Below are 9,330 nucleotides of genomic sequence, written 5' to 3'. Positions count from 1 at the left end.
ACCTTCCAATCCTGGCATTAAGTGTATACTATTTGCTGTTTCTTTTTTTTTTTTTTTTTTTTGAAGTTTTTGGCCAGGGCTGGGTTTAAACACACCACCTCTGGCAGATGGGGCCGGCATCCTACTCCTTTAAGCCACAGGCACTGCCCCTATTTGCTGTTTCTTTTGCCTGGAGTCCCTGTCTCATCAACTCTTCAGGCCCATCCCCAATGTCACTCCCTCTGGGAAGCTTTTCCATACTTTCCTATATTCTGTTAATTAGGTTATATTCTCTTCGTTTTCCAGAGCAGTTGGAATATCCATCTGGTATTACAAATTTTCTTCCAGAATTATTTCTTTACATGCCTATCTCCTTTGAAATAGTGAGTTCCTTAGGGGTTGGGAGAATATCTTGTTTACCTCTGAACCCTATAGTGCTTAATTTAAGACAGATGCTCAGGCTTGGCGCCTGTGGCTCAAGTGGCTAAGGCACCAGCCATGTACCCTTAAGGTGGTGGGTTCCAATCCAGCCCGGGCCCACCAAACAACAATGCTGGCTGCAACCAAAAAAATAGCTGGGCGTTGTGGCAGACGCCTGTGGTCCCAGCTACTTGGGAGGCTGAGGCAGGAGACTTGCTTGAGCCCAGGAGTTGGAGGTTGCTATGAGCTGTGATGCCACAGCACCCTACCCAGGGGGACAGCTTGAGGCTCTGTCTCAAAAAACAACAATAACAAAAAACAGGTGCTCAGAAAAGTTTATTGAATAAGGTTGAATTGCAGCAATATGTCCTGTATACATTCTCATTCATTCAAGAAATACTTATTGAAGGGCTGGGTGCCGTGGCTCATGCCTGTACTTCTAGCACTCTGGTAGGCTGAGGCTGGTGGATTGCCTCAGCTCATGGGTTCTAGACCAGCCTGAACACGAACGAGACCCCATCTTTAAAAATAGCTGGGCACTGTGGGGGTCACCAACTACTTAGGAGGCTGAGGCAAGAGAATCTCTTGAGCTCAGGAGTTTGAGGTTGCTGTGAGTTGTGATACCACGGCACTCTCTACCGAGTGTGACAAAGAGACTGTCTCAAAAAAAAAAAAAAACTTATTGAGTTCCCGAACATAGCCCATGTTTCAGATGTTGCAGATAAGCAAAACATTTCTTGCCGTCAGGGACATTTCTTGCCTTCAGGGACATTACAGATGATAATTGGGTTATAAGGGATAGGAGAAAAAGTAAAGTGGTGTGAAGGGATAAAGAGTGATGGGGCTTGGGACTTGATATTTTAGTACAGTGGTCTCAGAAAGCCTTTCTGGGAAGTTACTTTTGAGTAGATATTTGGAATGAGGGCACATGACTTTCTGTTATGGGTCTCACTCTTGCTCATGCTAGTCTCAAACTCCTGAGTTCAAGCAATCCTCTTACTTCTGCCTCCCAGAGTGCTAGGATTATAGGTGTGAGCTACTGTGTTTCCCTGAAAATAAGACCTACCCCAAAAGTAAGCCCTAGCAAGATTTCTATGTATTTGTTAAATATAAACCCTACCCTGATAATAAGACCTAGTGATGGGTGTGGCTACGCAGTGTATCTGCATAGCCATGCCATGCATTTTGGTGCGGAGAGGTAAGGAAGACTGGAATACCTTTTATTTGCCACAGCTCCTTTCTTCCAGCCCTTCACACTTGCACAGGTGCACGGGTGGTAACCATGGTCACAGGCATCCTATTGGACATGTGCAAATGGCTAGGGGAAAGGAGTTCACGCATCACTAGCTCCAGCCCCACCAACAAGGTCGGCTCCCCCTGTCAGGTTCCAGAAGAAGATGACTTAACTGTATTTTAATAAATGTAGATTGTTGTATTATACTTAATAAAAATAAGACATTCCCTGAAAATAAGCCCTAGTGTGTCTTCTTGAGAAAAAAATAAATATAAGACAATGTCTTATTTTCGGGGAAACATGGTACCAGGCCTGGCAGAAGAGGCTATTTTAAACAGTAGAGTAGCCCGGCTTTGCTAATGGACTGATTACACATAGGATATGATTGGAAGAGAGAACTCAAAGATGAGTCTAGTGGTTTGGTCTGAGATACCGCAGGATGGAGTTTACCTTATCTGAGGAAGAAGAGACTATGAAAGGGGCAAGTTCAAGTATTTGATGATGGGCATGTTAAATCTGACATACTGCTCACACATGTGTATTTTTGTTAGTTTTTCAGAATGTGAAGTTTCTGAAGCAACCTGAAGTTAAAGTCAGTCTTAGTTACTGAACTCCAGGCACTGGGCAGAAACTTTTATATGTGTTGTCTTTTAATCCTTCTAATCATACTGTTGGCTTAGTTACTAATATATCATTGCCCATGAAAGATCAGCATGTCCAAACTCACTCAGCCAATTATTAATCTGCCGGATTAATGCAGAGCTGGGATTCTCATTCAGGTGTGTAAGACTGTAGGACTTTTGCTATTTATTCATCACTGGATTCTAAAGGTGGAGACCACTTTGAATATATTTGCTACAAACCTGGTTTCCATTAAAAAAAAAAAGAATTCAGAATTCAGAAAAGGGCTCAACCTCATCCCAGGAGTTACAAGTTACAATAAATATGAAGAAAGGACAGCATTACTGGACCAGAGAAGGCAGACTAATGCTTGAAACCTCAAGTACCTGAAGGCTTAACGTTAAGAAAGCTGTGATCAGAGGTCTGTTTTAGTTATTATTTTTAAGAAACACGAAAAATATTAAAAAATTGTAGTGGAAGCTGTCCGACCTACATGTCTGTTTGAAAGTGTAACTTGGTGCGGCCTTCCTTTGGCGGTCCTTTAGAAAGACCAGGATATAGAATACAAAAGCCAAGGAACCTGTGGGCACTGCAGCATCCGCCCCCGCTGCCCCACTCAGTCCCCAGCAGCCTCCACGCCACCGAAAGCCCGACGGCTGCCCGCGCATGCGCCCTGGGCAAGCTCCCCGGCCCGCGACGTCAGGGGGCTAGCGCGCTCCAAAGCCCCGCCCCGCGGGCGCCCGAGGCGACCTGGGCGGGGGGCCCCGGGCCACGCCCCCAGCCGAGCCGAGCGCGGCCGAGCCGAGCCGAGCACCTCCGAGCGCGGCCGAGCGGGGCCGAGCCGAGCGGCCCGGAGTCGGTTGGTGCAGCTGCGTGCCCGCCGCTCAGCAGTCCGCGGCTCCGGCGTCTCCGCCGCCGCCTCTGCGGGGCCTGCGCCGCCCGCCCGCCCGCCGGGAGGGAGGTCCGCAGCGCGGGGAGAGCAGCCCGGCCGCGGGCGCCGCCAACGCCGCCGCTGCCAGGTGAGCGCCCGCCGCGGCCCGCCGGCCCCGCGTGCCTCCGCGGCTGTCAGTCCCCAGTGTCTGTGTGTCTCTCTGCCTGTCAGCCCCTGTGTCTACGCGAGCTCCTTCCCGCCACGCCTGGCCCCCGGCCCGCGTCTCGGCCGGCCCCCTCCCGCCCGTTGCCCCGGGTCTTTCTGTCAGCCGCCAGCACCCCCGCGCTGAGAGGCCCCGCCCCTTCCCCCCAGAGCCCCGCCCTCCGCCCATCTGTCATCGCCCCCCAGCTCCGGGAGGGGGAGTCCCGGGGTCCTGCGGGTGGGTGCATCCCCACCGGCCGCACAGTTGCGAAAGGAGCAAGGAGGGGTTAGGGGGTGAGGGGGGTGTCGGCGCAGGCCCGCCGGACCGGTGAGAGTGCGTGTCTGCGCTGCGCCCCGCGTGCGCGCCAGCTCGCCTCCACTCCCGCGGGCCCGATGCATGCTGCTGGGATGTGGCAGCCCATGCCGCTGGTGTAAAGAGCGTCAGCCCGGCCCGGGAAGGCAGCTGAGCCGGACTCGAGCCACTCGGGGTACAGTAGCATCCTGAATCCTGGGACCCTTGTTTGCCCACCGAAAACGCTCTCCGTGGGCTCCGGATTCCCAGGTGCCCTGAATGGCTTGTGAGCAGAGTTTGGGGCTTGTTAAGCTTGGCCAGTTTGGGATTTTCATTCAGAGAAACCTGTTGGAAGTGATGGAGGAGTGGATGGGATGTAGGGCTTAGGTGGAAAGTGTTTGAGAGCTTGAGTCATTTTGAGTTGCATGGTTTGCATTTCTGAGCAGTGATTGCCCTGGGCTTGTGCCCTAAGAGACACTATTATGGGGGGGCGGGGCAAGGCGGGAGGGTATACTCTTTACAGTTTTTATCCGTGTGAACACGTACTGTATATTTATCTAGATATCCTAAGTGTTTATTCACGAGGCATTCACATATCCTCACTTAAAGAAAAAGGGATTCCAGTAGTTTCCATCATACATGTTCTGGTATGTTGTTGTCTTGGTGTTCTTTATTTGTGGTAACTTAGAATTGCAATATTTCAAAACTAAGAGAAAATGCGTCCTAAAACAATTGGTATTTTGCTGGATAATTCTCAACCACTGAGACAGAGCCAAAAGCGCACTTCATTAGCTGGAACAACTTATTTGGGCTTAATTTTTTTCTTAGACACATACAGTGGAAAAATCCAGAAGCAGTAAAGTAGTATCCAAAGCGACTTGCAAAATGAATGAAAGGGTCCCTTCTGTTGCTGCCTTGGAAAGATGATATCAAATTCGCTGTAGAGGACAGAGCTGCTATGTAATGATAAACATATTAACCAAGTTGGTTTTATGACCTTGATACACTGAGCAGAGCTTGATTTGTGCAGTGGTTCATGACCGGCAAACATTGCATGAGAAGTGTGGTCATTTTGGGAAAAAATGTTCCCATGTCTTTTTGTTTTTCTTTTTTTCTTTTTTTTTTTTTTTTTTTTTTTTTTTTTTTTTTTTTTTTCTTTTTTGAGACAGAGCCTCAAGCTGTCCCCCTGGGCAGAGTGCCGTGGCATTACAGCTCACAGCAACCTCCAACTCCTGGGCTCAAGCGAGTCTCCTGCCTCAGCCTCCCAAGTAGCTGGGACCACAGGCGCCCGCCACAACGCCCGGCTATTTTTTGGTTGCAGCTGTCATTGTTGTTTGGCGGGTCCAGGCTGGGGATTCGAACCCACCACCTTAGGTGTACATGGCTGGCGCCTTAGCCGGTTGAGCCACAGGCGCCGAGCCGTCTTTTTGTTTTTCATATTGAAATAAAATTTCAGACTACAGAAGTCTCATGGTGAAGTTTTTTTTTTTTAAGGTTAAAAATTACAAAAGTAATTTATGTTTAAGGTGGAGAACTTGAACAACAAAGGAAGGCATAAGAAAAAAATTCCCATAATTCCACAAACCCTGGCAAACCACGATTTGGTATTGATCCTTTTAGTCTTCTGTTCCCATGTATGTGTATTTTTTTCTTATAAAAATGCTACCATGCAATAAGACTTCTTTTCTATGCTGTTTTCTTTCACTTATAACTAGACTGCAAGAGATATGTCTTGGTTTTGTGATCTTTTTTTTTTTTAAATTTCAGAGTATTACAGGGGTCTTGTGCTCCTTTGATAAAGGAGGTTGGGCGGGGCACAGTGGCTCTTGCCTGTAATCCTAGCATCCTGGGAGACTGAGGTGGGTGGATCCCTTGAGCTCAGGAGTTGCAGACCAACCTAGTGGGGGCGGGGGAGGACTAGAAAAACTAGTCAGGGGTGCCTGTGGTCTCAACTACTGGGGAGGCTGAAGCAAGAGAATTGCTTGAGCCCAAGAGTTTGAGGTTGCCACGGCACTCTATCGAGGGCACAGAGTGAGACTCTATCTCCAAAAAATAAAATAAAATAAAAATAAAGGAAGTCTGGTCATGCCAGTCTTCTGCTGAGAGCCCTCCAAAAGCATCTCATCTTAAAGTAAAATCTGAAGTTTTTGCTGTGGCTGACCAGGCTACCCCTGTCCTCACTTCTAGTCATGCCAGATGCATTTCTTCACTGTTCCTTAAAAACATCAACATAGTGTGGCCTCAGTGCCTTTGCATTTGCTGTTCCTTCTGCCTAGAACTCTAGTCTCTGAATATTATTACGATTGGCTTCCTTACTCCTTCAGGTTTCTGCTCAAATAGAACACCGTCAGGCTTTCCCCCAGAGTCTATAAAATACACCCCATTCCCTAGTCCTCCTTACCCTGCTTTATTTACCACCACTTGGTGATGCATATTCATGTGTTGGTTTATTGTCTTTCTCTCCCACATAATCACAGAAGTGTGAGACTGTTTTTTTCACTGATGTATTCTTAACACTCAGAACTACACTTGGCCCCATTATAGGTACTTCATGTTTGCTGAATGAATGAATACTCATTATCCATCTATTCATGTGACCTTGCTGGTAGCCTTGTAGTCTTTTAGATAGCTGTATCATGGGGGTAGAATAACAATCTCTGAAAAGTCAAGATATTCCTTTCTCTTCCATATCTGAGAAGAAGAATTTTACAAAGTAAGGCTTATGGTCTTAAAAAGAATTATAGTCTTGGTTTAACTTGAACAATTGAGGGAAGGGGTATTTTTGGCAAATGTTGCAGCCTTTTCTTCTTATGCATTATTATTTCTTGTGTCACGTTGGAAACCTCTGAAAAGTGTAAAGTGTCCCAGTTATGTTTACAGTTGTGATTTCAGTTTGGTAGTTCTCAGTGATACAAGCCTCAAGAGCATAGTGGGCTTTTTGTGTCAGCAGATACCCAGAGATATAATTACAGCTTTAATGTGTTTTCATTTGGACAGTAGCTGTTATGTTCACTTATTTTCCTGGCAATCCTATCCTTTTCTTTTCCCTGCTTATCAGTTTTGGGATGGAGGTATACTTAATGGTTCTATTTTTTTTTTTTATTTGTTTGTTTGACAGAGTGTCACTCTGTCACTCTGGCTAGTACACAGTGGTGTGGTGTTGTCATAGCTCACTGCAACCTGAAATTCCTGGGCTTAAGTGATCCTTCTGCCTCAGTCTCCCAAGTAGCTGGGACTGTAGGAATGCTCTACCGCACTCAGCTACTTTCTCTCCTCTTCTCTTTTGTCTTTTCTTTAGAAACGGGTTCTTGTTCTTGCTTAGGCTGGTCTCAAACCCCTGACCTCAAGGAATCCTCCTGCATCTGCCTCCCAGAATGCTAGGATTACAGGCATGAGCCACAGCATCTGCCCAGTTTGGGGGTTAAAAAAAAAAGGGCGGCGCCTGTAGCTCAAAGGAGTAGGGCGCCGGCCCCATATGCCGGAGGTGGTGGGTTCAAACCTGGCCCCAGCCAAAAACTGCAAAAAAAAAAAAAAAATCCTTGACTGTCTGAGCATTTTGCATCTCTCCTGTGACTCTGGAACTGTCTGAAAGTACCAGTTTCATCTTTCAGGGTAATCGCATCTGTAGTAAATGTATAATTGCATTTTCATTTATAGAATGGTTAAAATTGTATCTTGGGGCAAAATTTTTGCAGAGAAGAGGTTTACAGATCTGAAATTCAGGTTGGCTACTTTTAATTTTAGTGAGTTTTTGAAAAATACTTGCTTTTTGCTCTTAAGAAAAAGATTCTGTGGAACACAGCCCTGAGACCTTCAAAAAAATTAAAAAAAAAATTCTCCAAATATACAAGATCTTGGTGGTGAATCCTAAATTTAAAAAATATTTTTTTAAGGCCTGAAAGAATATGTTGAGAATTTTTATTTCATGTTATTGGTGTTTCCTGAACACATGTGGGGGCTTCTGCGTGTTTTCCTGGGGGTCTACATTGCTATGTTCAGTTTTAGAGTGCTGACCTGATTTCTTATTATTTCCTTTCTGACTCTGCTTACCTTCCTCCTTCACCATATTCTCTCGCTAAATGATCTCATCCATTCCCAGGACTTTAAAACCCTCTGGGTGCAGATGACTCCCTAGGTCCGCAGTTCTCAACCTGTGGATCGCAACCCACAGGAACTATGTTAAAGGGCCGCGGCATTGGGAAGGTTGAGAGCCTCTGTCCTAGGTCATGGCTCCTGCCCCTTCTCTGGTTCCAGACTTGCATTTTCAGCTATGGCCTCTTGCGATCTCTGCTTGCTTCCTCACAGTGATCTCAGACTTCTAATGTTCAAAACTGATCTCTCAATCTCCCTTGCAAATTTCCAAATTTGTATTCCTCATTCCCGACCCCTCCTTCTCCTCCCCTCCAGCCTGTGTCTCATTGTTATCGATGTTTATTTTTGTTCAGGCCAACCTGAAAGTTTTTCTTGACTCCCCCTGTCTCTTCACCCCACATCAAATCCTTCAGCGTGGCCTGTTGGCCTAGCCTGCAGAATGTCTCAGATCCTTCCTTCCCTCCATGTTTGAATCCAGCCATCCTCCTCTCTGAGCTGGATGACTGCCCCCGCCTCCTAGCTGCTCTTCCAGTTTCCACTCTTGCCTTCTTCTAGCACATTCTCCTCACAGCAGCCAAAGTGATCCTACCAAAAGTAAACCAGAGCTTGCCATTCTCTTGCTCAGCATCTTCGACTGCACTTAGACTCACAGGCACACTAACTGCGAGGTGACAGGCTTGCCATCCTTGTCAGACTGTGAGCACTGACAATTTCTCAAACATGCCACGTTCTCCTCCTCTTTTGTACAGGCCCTTCCCTCTGCCCAGCACTTGTCTTACTTGTCTTACATAAAAATGCTTCTCAGACATCCAGTCTCGGTTAAGATGTCTTCTCCTTCCCGGGGCCTTGCCTGGTATAGTAGCTTCCTGCCCATTGTCCTCTGACTCTCTGTCTCAGTATATGTATGTTGTTGGGCACTTCACCAAAATTCAAAGTACTTCATTTGTATGTTTGTTTCCTTTTTTACTGTCTACTCCCCCAGTAGACTATAAGCTCAATGAGGGCAGGGACAGCCTTGTTCTGTTTATGATATAGCCCTAGCACCGAGTGCTCTGCCTGGAATCCTGTAGGTGCATGGCCTCAAAGCATTTTAAATAATAGTTAATGTGATAGTTAATTTTCTTTTCTTTCTTTTTATTTTCTTTGCGGTTTTTGGCCAGGGCTGGGTTTGAACCCGCCACCTCTGGTATATGAGGCTGGTGCCCTACTCCTTTGAGCCACAGGCACTGCCCTAATTTTTTTTTTCTTTTTGAGACTAAATACGTACCAGGTCCCCTGCTGTGTGCATTCACGTGTTATCTCTGAATCTTTGGGAGAACCCAGTATGGTGATGATAATTACATTACTATTTATATTTTTTAGTTGAGAAAATTGAGTTTAGAGGAGTTAAGTAATTTCTTTCTTTCTTTTTTTTTTTGAGACAGTCTATGTTACCCTCGGTAGAGTGCTATGGCATCACAGCTCACAGCAACCTCAAACTCTTGGGCTTAAGTGATTCTATTTTTTTTTTAGAGACAGAGTATCATTTTATCACAGCTCACCCCAACCTCCAACTCCTGGGCCTAGGAGATTCTCCTGCCTTAGTGTCCCAAGTAGCTGGAACTATAGGCGCCTGCCACA

The 9,330-nt window shown here is 46.4% G+C and overlaps 1 protein-coding gene across 2 annotated transcripts in view; it reads left to right on the top strand.

The window, feature by feature from the left end:
• The first annotated feature begins 3,105 nt into the window (after positions 1-3,105).
• The window catches only part of ZHX3 (zinc fingers and homeoboxes 3), a 127,564-nt gene continuing 121,339 nt past the window's right edge, over positions 3,106-9,330 (top strand). The window contains exon 1 of one of the 2 annotated variants that reach the window (XM_023511907.1): positions 3,106-3,273. The gene's annotated coding sequence lies outside the window, so the exon portion shown is untranslated. Of the gene's footprint in view, positions 3,274-3,612; positions 3,889-9,330 lie in introns of those variants that run through there. The other variant, XM_023511906.1, reaches the window with a different exon arrangement.

This window comes from Otolemur garnettii, unplaced genomic scaffold (genome assembly GCF_000181295.1).
Source record: "Otolemur garnettii isolate 467f Iridium unplaced genomic scaffold, OtoGar3 scaffold00023, whole genome shotgun sequence".
NCBI lineage: Eukaryota > Metazoa > Chordata > Mammalia > Primates > Galagidae > Otolemur > Otolemur garnettii.
Note: the sequence above shows the minus strand (reverse complement) of the source record. Positions and strands in the feature narration are given on the sequence as shown.